At 46.8% G+C, this 12959-nt stretch overlaps 1 long non-coding RNA gene across 1 annotated transcript; it reads right to left on the reverse strand.

Moving 5' to 3' along the window:
• Window positions 1-260: 260 nt before the first annotated feature.
• On the reverse strand, window positions 261-1108 carry LOC103877400. The gene is made up of 3 exons (XR_637067.4): window positions 1030-1108; window positions 578-627; window positions 261-344 (listed from the first exon to the last, which is right to left on the reverse strand). It is a non-coding gene; the product is annotated as an uncharacterized LOC103877400 (long non-coding RNA).
• Window positions 1109-12959: the final 11851 nt, after the last annotated feature.

Genomic DNA, 12959 nt, shown 5'->3' on the forward strand with positions numbered 1-12959 from the left:
CAAAAAGATATGTTCAAACCCTAACCCCTGGTACCAGTGACTGTGACCTTCTCTGGAAATAGCATCTGTGCAGATGTAATCTCAAGATGAGATCATCCTGGGCTTAGGGTGGGCTCTAAATCTAACGACTTATAAGAGAAATCAAAGGGAGACTTTAGGCAGACACAGAGGAGAAGGACATGTGAAGATGGAGGCACACATGGGTGATGCGCCTACAAGCCTGAGAATACCAAGGGCTGCTGGCAGCACCAGAAGCTGGCGAGAGTCCTGGGGTGATTCTCTCAGAGCCTCCAGAAGGAACTACCGTGCTTGACACCTTCATTTCAGACTTCCAGCATCTGGAACTGCAAGAGAATGAATTATTGTTGTTTTAAGCCACCTGGGTTTTGATCATTTTTGTTAGAACAGCCCGAGGATATGAATCCAGCCCCCAGAGCCCGCCTCCTGGGGAGAAGCCGGCTTCCTGGCCCGCCACAACTCCCGGAGTTTCCAGCTACTCCACAAGAAAGCAGGGAAGACTCTGAGCCCCAGACCCAGATGGGAAGATGGAGGGGCTCCTCCTCTTGCCTGCTCTCACCAGGAAAATTCCATGATGTCACCTGCTTCTCCAGGGCATGAGCTGAGCTCCTACAAACAGAGAGATAGAGAGAGGCAGACAGACAGTCATCAGGCAGAGCAGGAGGGCCACCCCGTCTGCGTCCAGTGGCTTGGAAATCTTAGTGTCTAGAAGTGTTATCTGGAGCGCTTGAAATACACCCTGAGTCCCACCCCCAGTGGTTCTGATTCAGGCAGTGTGAGGTGGGGCCTGGGAATGTATATGTCTCCCCAGCTCCCAGCGACCTTGACACTGCTGGTTTGGGGACCACACTTTGAGTAGCACTGTTCCAGGCAGAGAGGGCTGCTTAAGTAGAGGCTGGGAGACAAAAGGCAGTGGAGCAGAGGTGCAGTCTGGGCAGACGGCAGCTATCATGGAGCTCAGCAATAAGGCTACGGGTGGGACAGGTCATGCGGAGGAGGGCAGGTGCTCACCAAAGCCAGGATGGTAGCACCAGGGTCTGCCTGAGGGAAGGGGAGCCATGCATGGGCCAGCACATACAGAACATAGAAGGAGCAGCCAAGTGGCAGATGGGGCCTTTGGTCAAGGGCCTTGAGTAAACATGAAGGTCAGTGGCTGCCTACATGGTGGTTTAGAGAGGGCACCCCATCCTCAGACCGGCGGGGGGGTTGTCAGCTCACAAACATCAGTCACCTCAACAGTGGCTCCATTAACCAAACTGGGTGCCAAAACTTTCTCAGAATCTCCAGCCTGCAACCTGCAGTGCCCAGGCTCACAGGGGGACTTTGCTGACAGGGGACCAGATGCTGATAACACTGAAACTCATCAAGAAGCTTGGAGGGCATGCAGGCCCCATTCCCCTTTGAGTTCTTCTCAAAAGGCAAGACCCCTTCCATCTGCAATGCCAGACCCCAGCTTTGCCAATGCCGCCCACCCCCCATGGAGTCCGGCTGGGCCCAGAGTGCTTAATGCAGTGCGCAGGGCCCTCCACAGATCTTTCCCAGCTGGTAAGAGCTGTTTTCTTTTCCCCTCTAAGAGGTTTGTTCCTGGTCATAAATTCTGCAGGCCCAGTCGGCCAGAGTAGGATGTACACGTTGGTAAACACTGTAGTTCAAAACACGCTTCACGCTTCACAGCTGAAAAAGGCAACCCCGACAATGGAGCCTTGTCCCCGGCAGCAACTCTAACGGCCACCTTCTTTGATTCCTTAACCTTGCTGTGGGCTTCTATGAAATTGGTCCCATTCTCTGGGGTCCATCAAACGTGCATTTAAACGACTTCATTAGCATCTTTCTCTGATCCATAACCACTGGGCAAATCCAAAAGTCATTTCGGTGAGGGCAGCCGTGGTTTTCTATCTGGTGAACATCTAAAACTCCTTGACAAAGTTCCTTTTAAAATTTACTTCTTTTGTTCCGTCTTCGTCTTCTGTTGAGATCTTTAGTGGCCAATGTACTCCGAGATGACTTGGGGACAAAAATCCCGTCTGGCCCAGACAGTAAATCTAGCCTCCATTCAGACGGGTTAAATGCATGCTTTATGCCTATTGTCCCCGGCTCTCCAAAAGCTCCTGCGCCTTTAAGGGTTTCCTACAATAAATTAAGCCCATCGCAAGGCGGTGGATGGAAAGAGGGCCTGTCAGGCTGCTGTCGGAAGGCCAGGCTGGGCCAGGCCACAGGGCCGGGGCCGACACAGCCCACCCATCACCCTGGACCTCTGGCCTCTAGGTATCTGGGATTCTCCTTTGTAAGAGGCAAAAAAAAGCCCAACTTGAAGTGGATTCAGCCACAACGTATTGGACGGTGAACATGAAGTGCAGGAGGAAGGTGGGGGTTGGCTGTGGTAGGGAGGGGCCTGGTTCAGGCCCCACAGGCCCCAGGTCCCGGCGGCCCTCGCCCCCTCTGGCCACACCCTCCAGGGCTCTGCTGACCCCTCCCCAGTTTCCTCCAGGCATTCCTAACATGGCGGTAGCAGTGCAAACCTCACGTCTACTTGGAAGCAGCAGGAGTATTTCCCAGCATTCCCCAATAAGAGCCTCATTGGCTGTGGTTGGGGCACATGACAGTCCCTGACCAATCACTGAGGCCTGGGTCTGATTGGCTAGGCCTGGGTCACATGACCCTCTTCTGGCCTAGTGGGTGAACCCAAGCTTGAAGGGGATCCTGACCAGGAGGGGTCCTGCTTAGAGGAAAGATGGGTTACAGTTCCCAGAAGAGGTGGAAAGGGGTGCTGGGTAGCCAGAACACACACTGGTTGTGATCTCTAACCAAGGGCATCACCTTTGTCCCACATTCCGAAATTCACAGTGGCAGGTGGTGACTCAGAGGCTGGAACTCGGCCCTGAGAGACCCGTTGCCTTTCTCTGTTCTGTACTCTCTTCCCATAGATATTTTTATCCTGTTACCCTGTGGTCATCAGGATGCCTCCCATTTATGTGCAGGTCCTAGGGGCTCCTGATGCTTTCCCCGATTTCTCCCAGGAGAGACTGTTGGGTGTTGGGTTGTTGGGGGAGGGAATTAGTGTTCTGCAGTCTGGAGTTCATTGGTCTGCAGACTGCTAAAAATCTGGGGTCTGCGTCTGCCAGGGATGATGACTGTGGCTGGTATGGGGACCAAAGGCAAAAGGATCAGTGATTTCAGCAGATGCCTTTAAGCCCCGAGTCTCTGGCTGTGGACTAGTCCAGTAGAAAGAGTGTCTTGGAGTGTGGCAGAGTCCCAGTCCCCTGTCTTTCTTACTGTCAAAACCAAGGTTTGGGCAATCATTGATCTAGCTAAAAAAATGATGTTTTTCAGCCTTCTTTGCTTATGTGGTGACAATGTGACACAGTTGTGGCTAATGACATGTAAGATGAGTTATTGGATGGGGCTTCTGGGAAAACCTCTTAATAAGCTGAGTGAGCCCTTGTGTCCTTTCTGGGCTCCTCCTGTCCTAAACACAGATGTGAAGCAATGTATGAGAATTCCTATTCTACTATAGCTGTCTATGTTTAACACTATCAAGCTTCCCTTTTTTTGCCAGTCTGACGGATACGATGGGGCATCACTTACTGCTTTCATTTCCATTTCCTTGATTATGATTGAGGTTGGTTGTAGTGTCTATTCTGGTTTCTTTCTCTAAATTTTGACTCGTTGTATCCTTTGACCATTTTTCTAAATTTGCAGACATTTTTGATATATTCTAATACAAATCCTTTGTCAGTTATAAGTATTGCATATATCTTCTTTGTGGCTGGTCTCTTCACTTTTCCCACACTATCTTTGGTCGTACTAAAGTTTGTTGTTGTTGTTTTTGTTGTGTGTGTGTTTACATTTAATACAGTTAAATTAAATCTTGTTTTGATTGTACTTTTTGTGTTAGTTTAATACATATTTTCTTATCTTGGTGTCAGAAAGGTATTCTATCAGGATTTATTTTCAAATTGTATGGATTCTCTGTGTACATTTTGGTCTTTGGCTCAACTGGAATTTATTTCTTTTTGTAGGTGTAAGGAAAGGATCTGTTTTTATCTTGTTTTCCTTTGTAAAACCATTTGTCCCCAATCCATGTATTGAATTCTTTTTCTTTGTTTTTTTTTTCTACAGATATATTCTTAGATATTGTTTCCATAAAATTTCTCTCTATTTTGTCCCATCAATCTGTTTATTCCTGCAATAATACCACATAATTTTAATTACGATAGTTTTACTGTTAATCTTTATCTCTGGTATGACTCTTTCTTACCCTTTCCTTCCTTCCCTACCTCCTCTTCCTTGTCTTCCTTTTTCAAGACTTTCTTCCTATTTTTAGCACCTTAATGATTCACATAAATTTTAGGATTACCTTGTTAAGTTTTATGAAATAGTCTGTTGGAATTTTGGTTAGACTTGCCTTAATTCATACATTAACTGGAGTAGAATTGTCATCTTTACAATATTGAGTTCTACTCAGGAGCATGGCATATCTCTTAATTTTTTTAATGCTTCCTTTGTGTCTTTCTATGAAGATTTAGAATTTTCTCCATAGGTCTTGCATGTCTTTTGTTAGACTTCTTTCTAGGTGCTGCTCTTTATTTAATGCTATCTTAAGTGTTACCTTTTTGAAGTTACTTTTTATGATTGTTGATGAATTAGGATGTAATTGAATCTATTTAGATTTTCTCACAAGAAAATAATTCATTGGTAAATAATGGCAAATAGACATAGTTAGTTAAGTCAACAGATAAGTCGAATTTCAAAAAATATTCTATTAAGGACCAAATGAAACAAAAAAAAAAAAAAAAAAAAAAAGAAAAGGAGAAACATAGGGGAATATAAAAGAGAAGACAAATGGACCTAAATTCAACTATATACAAAATTATGCTAACGAATTTAACATTGTGAGAGAGAGAGAGAGAGAAAGAGAAAGAAGACCCAACCTGCTGTCAACAAGAGACACATTTTAAGTATAAAGACACAGATTGAAAGTAAATAGGTGGAAAATTATATACCATGCAAACGATAAGCATAAGAAGGTTGGTTGAAGGGGTTGTATTAAAATCAGATAAACTTCTAGGCAAGGTGCAATAACTGATATAAAGAGGAACATTTCATAAAAACATAATAAATAACACTTGTAATAAATTACTTAATAGCAAAGGGACATTTATAAGGAAGATACAATAGGATATATATATCTGTTAATGGATCTTCAACGTGAATGGAGCAAAATTTGACAAAATTGCAGGGTGAAAAAATATCCACAAATACAATTGGAAATTTTAGTATCTCTCTCTCAGCAATTGATAGAAGAACTCGACAGAAACTGAGAGAAGACATGGAAAAGCTAAGCATAAGTATCCTATTAACTGGCTTTGTTGAATTGATACTTATTAAAATCAACATCCCCAAAGAGAGAATACACACTTTTTTCATATTCATTATGATGGACTATATGCTGCACCATACATGAAAATTGTTACTGTTCTTGTCTTTTTCCCTCTGTATATAATATATCTTTTTCTCTGGCTGCTTTCAAGATTTTCTCTTTATCGCTTGTTTGATTACAATATGCTTTGGTGTAGTTGTGTTTTCCTTTTATCCTGCATGGGATTCCTTAGGCTTCTTGGCTCTGTGGGTTTAGAGTTTACATTATATTTGGAAAATTTTCAGCCATTGTTTCTTCAGATATTTTTCATGTCGCCTTTGTATTAATCATCTTGTGCTACGTAAATGTTTACCCCAAAACTTAGTGGCTTGAAACAATAAGCATATTATCTCACGCAGTGTTTTGTGGGTCAGAAATTTGGTAGAAGCTGAGCTGGGTACCGCTGGCTGAAGGTCTCTCGCAATAAGTTTACAGTCAAAGTGTTGGGCTGCAGACATCTAAAAGTAGCAGTTCTTCCCCAGATGGGCCTCTTTAGAGGGCTGCTTGAGTGCTCTCATGACATGGCGGAGGCTTCCCCAAGAATGTGTGGTTCAAGAGAGAATAAGACAGAAGCCACAATGTCTTTTATAGGCTTGCTTTCCTTTCGAGGAGTTTGCTTCGGGCAAGCTGGTTGATTGTGTTAAGTTGTCTGTATTCCTCTTAATTTTCTGTGGAGTTGTTCTGCTAGTTAGTGAGAGAGAAGTGTTGAAATCTTCACCTAACATTGTGGATTTTTACATTTCTGTTTTCAATTATGTCTGTTTGTGCTTAGTGTGTTTTGAAACGCTCTTATTCATTGCGTACACATTTAGAATGGTTATATCTTGGTTAAGTGACTTTAGCATTATGAAACATCCCTCTTTATATCTTTTTCCATCCTTTTACTTTAACCTTTGTGCATATGTGTATCTGAAGTGGATTTCTTGTATACAGCACATAGCTGGGTCTGAATCTTTTATTCAGCCTGACAACATCCATGCAGAATTTTGACGATGACTTAAACTTTCCTCTAAGTCAAAATTGCCACAACATGTTCTGGGTCACATTTTTTCAGGACTTAAGAGGATACGTCTCTCCAGAGGATGTGTCATCATTTCAAATCCATCCTCTGCAGTCAGCAGGGACACTTCCATTTTACAGATGAGAATATTGAGCTTCCACGAGGAGAGGTGAAGTACTTGAGTCCACTCCCATGGCCACCAGAGGCTGAAGTACGACTCTCTGGATCCTGGCCAGCCCTCCTTTTCCCATCACAGCTGCAACTGTGGGGAAGGAGGATGATTATAAACTGACCCTGTGGGTTGAGATGGAGACCTCTAGGTTCCCATGAAGAGTTCTCCCTTTTTTGCAAAAATAAATGAATTAATATAGGCCATTTTGTATTCAAATTAGATTGATCAGGGGCTGTTTAAGCAGCCACATCAGAAAGCTCTTTTTCCCTTTTGACATTAAAGTGTCTTTTCCAGAAACTGTAGGAGGTGGGGTTTCCCTAGAATGAGTTGACAGCTTGTACCTATTTTTAAAAAAAGCCTTGTACACCTCTTCCCACATCTTCACTGGTAGCAGAATGAGCACAATGGAAAGAGATTTGTGATTTTTTTTTTCTTTTTTTTTTAAGAGAAAACACAGCCTTCTGCCTGGTGTAAGGCTGAAGTAGGGCAAAAGGGGAAACTGAGCATGAGCAGGGGATAGAATATCAAAGGCAGTAAGTCCTTTCGGCCCCATCTGGACTCTTCTCCCATCCCACAGAAAACCTCCCCAGCCAGTCTGGAGGTGGGTGGATGGCGAGGGTCCCCTTTCATAGGTCACTTGATCCGCTCCCTGCCCACCCTCTGCTGGCTTAGGTTAGCCCTGGAAACCACCCACATTTTTCATCTGTCCAGAGAAATCAGGAGGGGACAAACACCTCTCTTGGATTTTCCAATCAAACACTGAGGGAAGGGAGCATTTTAATCCTCGAGAATCTCCTCACCAGGGAAGTGAACCCCTGCGAGGCACTGTGGATGTGTAAAAGCCAGCCCTGCCCCCGATGGCCCAGCGCTAAGTGATAAAGATGACATGGACATGCCAACACTGAGGCTCAGGCATGAGAGATGTCAGCCCCATCCTGAGACACTGTGACAGTGGGGACAAGGAAGACTGCTGGTCAGAAACGGGGTTCAGAGGCAGGCCCAACCGCCACTGACAAAGCTCCTGCCATGTGCTGCTATAGGAGGCAGGTGTGCTCTGGGATCATTTGGCAGCTTGTACTCATTGTTAAAAGAGGAAAACTGGCTGGGCGCGGTGACTCACACCTGTAATCCCAGCACTTTGGGAGGCCAAGGCGGGCGGATCACGAAGTCAGGAGATCGAGACCATCCTGGCCAACTTGGTGAAACTCCGTCTCTACTAAAAATACAAAAATTAGCTGGGCGTGGTGGCACGCGCCTGTAATCCCAGCTATTCGGGAGGCTGAGGCAAGAGAATCGCTTGAACCAGGGAGGCGGAGGTTGCAGTGAGCCAAGATTGCGCCACTGCACTCCAGCCTGGTGACAGAGCAGGACTCCTTCTTAAAAAAAAAAAAAAAAAAAAAAAAGGAAAACAAAATATGGTAAATATCTTGCCACCTCTTCGATGTAGGATGGCATGAGATGACATGAGTCCAGTTCTTCCAAATGTCCCCATTTTACAGCAGAGGAAACTGAGGCTTAGGGTCTCTTTGGGCACCGTTGCAAAGATAGGCCTCCTAGAGAAAGGCGTCTGTGTCCAAGCCCAGGGGGATGGAGTGAGGCCTAGAGCATTTCCTGTGGGTAGAAACAGTGAACATGCCTCTGGAATAGAGCTAGCCCACCACCTACCCGGGATACAGCAAGTGTTCTGTGCCTCAGCCTCCCAAATAGCTGGGATTACAGGTGCATGCCACCATGCCCAGCTAATTTTTGTATTTTTAGTAGAGACGGAGTTTCACCAAGTTGGCCAGGATGGTCCTGATCTCCTGACTTCGTGATCCGCCTGCCTCGGCCTCCCAAAGTGCTGGGATTACAGACGGAGTTTTGGGTACTGAATAAGGATGAGGTAAATCAGGGGTGGAGTTTTGGAATCTCAGCCCAAAGGGGTGGCCTGAGTCCAAGGCTGGGGGAGCATGCACCTGCTGGTTGCTGACACAGGTGCTCCTGGCTGTGTTTTTGTTAAGATTGGCTTTGTCGTAGCTCCGTGGAGCTGGGCACGATCCGGAGATGTTGTCTTCTTGCACACTCATTTTACAGATGAAGAAATCAAGGCTTGGGGTAGTAGAGAACTTGCCAGAAGTACAGGGCAAGTTTGTGTCTAAGCAAAGCTGAGCCCTCTGCTCCCTTCTGGTGATCTCCTCAGTCCCGTTCTTATCCTTCTAGGGCAACAGTCTTTCCTTGGGAGTAAGGTTGAACCTCAGTTTGGCCCAGACATTTGACTTTTCCCAGTGATGGCAGAATTTGTGGGATCAGTGTGTGTGTGGCGGAGGCAGGGCAAGGCAGGGGGCTGAATTAGGGAGTTTAGGGATGGGCAGCTTCTCCCACATCCATAAAATTGGGGCCTTTACCAATTCCCACAGCTGGTATAAATATCCTCCCTGGTGCTTAGCAAAGGCTGCTGGGAGTGGGGTTGCCCTTGCCCCACTCACATTCTCTTGAAGACCCAGGAGAAACACTTGCATTGCAATGAGGTCTCTGTGTCCCCAACCATTGGGCTGAGCACCTCCGCATGGGAATGTCTGGAATTGCAGGTTTTGAAGGCCTAAATTAGGGCTGTGAATGACTGTTCTTCAAAATTCGGGGCCTGTGGGCATGGCCACAACCCTCACCTGGATGCCTTTCCTCTGTTCACCCTCTGTCCTCTTTCCAGCAGAACATTCAGCCCAGCCTTGGGTGTCAGGCATGGGCTTGCCTCTCTGACCTCAGCTGGGGGCCAGGCTGTGGGAAGGGAAAACTGGAGGAGTCTTTGGGGGCTGAGCCTCTGGGCATTTGTAGGAGGCACCACCAGATTGTCAATGAAGATAATGACGCTGAAGCTCCAGGTCCTTGGTTTGCATGGGTCCATCCCACAGTTCAGTGTGGGCTTCCCTGCCCCTATGCAGAAGGATGCTCCTTGGCTGTGGATGGGGCTGTGGGCTGTGGCAACCTGGTAGGTGGACCTCATGGGTCACTGACTCTCTCTCTTGACTCAAAGGAGGAAGATGAAGCAGTCACTGCTGTGCTTCCTGCTCAGGGCCATGGTGCCCAGGCTTCACGGCCATCTCTTCCCTCCAGGACCAGACGGAATGAGGGCCTGGCTCAGTTGACCTGGTTGCCCAACTGTGGTCATTAGGAGCATGAATGATGTCAAAGAACTGGAGTCTCTTACAGATACCCAGTCCAGGCAAGAAATTGTAGAGGACATTTCAGATATGGCCTTGCCAATAACAACCCATGCAATTGAAAGAAATTTCCCTAAGACATCAAAAGTAAACAAACTGCTTTTAAACAAAACAAACAAACAAAAAAACGTGCTGGAGGACAGACTGAAGCATCTTTTATTCTCTCTGTGGAAAATCATATTACAAAATCATTGTCATACAAAGAAGCCATCAAAGAATATGCAGCCAAAAAAAAAAAAATGTAGGAAAAGGGTATTTTAGAGGCGACCGAGGCAGTTACTTACTCATGGAATCATATGCTATGTTTTTGATTTGATATTTATGGTTTGTTCAGCTTTTTACAAATTTGTCATTTCTTTCTAAATGATGTTTTTTTCTGCACTTTGTAGCTGTAATTTGGTATTATTTTTCTTAAACAAGCCCTCCAGATTGCATGACGTTTAGGCCTCCAAAGTCCAGACCACTCCAGTTCCCAGCCTCACCATTTGCTCAGAAATGAGCTGCTTGCTTCCTGCTTTCACTCAAGACCTTGGGTGGTAGCCGAGGCTGTGTATTGTTGCACTTCCCATAAGGGGGTCTGCTTGAAAGAATATTTCCCATCCTCCTAAAAGGAACGAAAGCTGTTGCAAGTATTCAGTTCCCTGATCACAGGGTCTGTGGGGATCTTGGTCCACACAGAGGCCTCTGGGGAGAGGAATGGAGAGATCCAGAGGGGTGGGGGAGGAGCTCTGTGAGAGCTGGGTCAGACCAGATGGCAGAGCAGGTGGGCAGGTGAGAAAGGCTCAGGGATATCCTCTCCTCCTGCTTCCCTGGGGATCTCCAGGCCCTGCCCTTGCCCAGCTCAGGACAAGATGCCAGGGGAAGCTGGCCTTGTGTGGCACTACTAGCCCCAGTGAGGCTAACATGGGGGTATGCAGGCTGCTTTATGACAGCAGTGTCCTGATGTCTGGGGCACGTGAGCATCCTTGTGGTGTGTCCCCATGTGCACACATGCATGTGTGCCCACATGTGAGAAGAAGGTGGGGACATTGCTGCCAGGAGGTAGATCATGGGGCAAGTAAGAAACTTTTTACCAACTCTTGGAATCAGGCCTGTTCAATACATGATGGCATTGCTGGATCTGGGGATGTGTCTATAGATGAATTTTAGGGTCTCTCTCAGCTTAAAATTTCTAAGAATCCCAAGCAATTACCTTACAGGAGAAATATGGGAAAAGCTGTTTTTTAGTCCATCCATTCATGCATCTGTTTATTCAATCACCTATCCATTCACTGACTTATGCATCCATCTGCCCACTCACACATTCAGCCGTTCACTCATCCATCCAACCATTCATCTACTCATCCAACCATTCATCTGTCCATCTATTCACTCACCCATTCACTTGCCCATCCATCCACCCACCCACCCACCCACCTACCCACCCACCCAACTGATGCTCATTGAACCACACATAGTTGCTGAAACATGCTCTGGCTGCTGAGTATTGGGAACATAGATGAATCAGACACAGTCTTTACTCTGAGTCTTAGTGCCATTCTGAAGAAAGGTCAGGGGAGAAACAGGACAGGATCCATGGTTTGGTTGAGGCCAGTGAAATGGGAACCCCAGGGAGCTCTTAACTCAGCCTGAGATAGACACAGGAGGAATTCACAGAGCAGCAGACCAAGGGAGACAGCTCTGCTCAGCCTCTAAGGATAGATGCAGTATGTGGCAGCCAGCTCCAAGTCCCTGTTGGTCACCTCCTGGCATTCACACCCTTGTGTAGTGTCTTCCCACCTTGAGCCCAGGTTGGTCTGTATGACGGAGGCAGTGCAGCAGAGGTGGCAGCATGTGTCTAGGCCATAAAAGGCATTGAGCTTCTGCTTTGGCCTCATGAATCCCTCTGTCTGAGGGAAGCCGGCTGCTGTGACATGAGGACACTCAAGAGGCACATTGGCAGGGCACTGAGGACTCCTACCAGCAGCCCGCACTCACTTACCAGCCATGAGGGAGCTGTTTTGGAAGCAGATCCTCTGGCCTGGTCAAACCTTTAGAGGACTACCCCTCCAGCTGACATCTGCTTGTATCTTCATGAGAGACCCTCAGCCAGCACTGCCCAGCCCAGCCCAGCCCTGTGATCCACAGAAACTGTGAGAGTAGCAAATGCCTGTTGTTTAACCCTCTATGTTTGGGTAATTTGTTACACAGCAATGAATAACTGATACATGGGGCATGGAGGGAAACCTGGCGATGCCCTGGTGCAGTCCCCATGGGGGGTGAGGGGGAAGGGATGTAGCTGGGGAGGGCCTTCCATGCTGAGTTGGGGACCTCACCCCTCAGCCTCTGCGCCCTGCGGAGCCACAGCAAGCTGATGCATGATAAGTTTTTGTTTAATGAAGGTCACTTTGTACGGGGGGTCGTTTACTCCAGGAAGCTGTCTTTGACCACCTCCCTGTATCAGTCTGGGCCGCCTGCCTTTATAGGATCCCCAGGCCCTGAACTTGTCCTGCACTACACCTGTTATTAGGCAATATTGTGATGGTCCAGCTGACTGTATGTCTCCCCTACTGGACTATGTGCTTGGGGTGAAGTGTGCGTGTGAACGGGGCAGTGAACATGTCTGTCTTGCTCACTGTGTAACCGCAGCACCATGTGTAGGACCTGCTATGCAGTACGGACTTTGATAGGGTTTGGCTCTGTGTCCCCATCCAACTCTCATCTGGAATTATAATCCCCATGTGTCAAGGGAGAGACCAGGTGGGAGGTGATTGGATCATGGAGGTGGTTTCCCCCATGCTGTCCTCGTGATAGTGAGATCATTCTCGTGAGATCTGATGGTTTTGTGAGGCAGTTTTCCCTGCTCTTGCTAGCTCTCTCTTTCCTGCTGCCATGTGAAGAAGGTCTTTGCTTCCCCTTTACCTTCCGCCATGATTGTAAGTTTCCTGAGGCCTCCCCAGCCCTGCAGAACGATGAGTCAATTAAATCTCTCTTCTTTATAAACTCTTTATTCCCAGTCTCGGGAAGTTCTTTATAGTAGTGTGAAAACAGACTAATACAGACTTTTTACATGTTACTGAGCAGACACAGGATGAGTTACAGTCTGGCGTGGCCCTCTGGACTATAGGGCAAGAGTCTCTGGAATCCCCATTTTAGAGCTGTGACCCAGGAGGG

This window comes from Papio anubis, chromosome 12 (genome assembly GCF_008728515.1).
Source record: "Papio anubis isolate 15944 chromosome 12, Panubis1.0, whole genome shotgun sequence".
Lineage (NCBI taxonomy): Eukaryota > Metazoa > Chordata > Mammalia > Primates > Cercopithecidae > Papio > Papio anubis.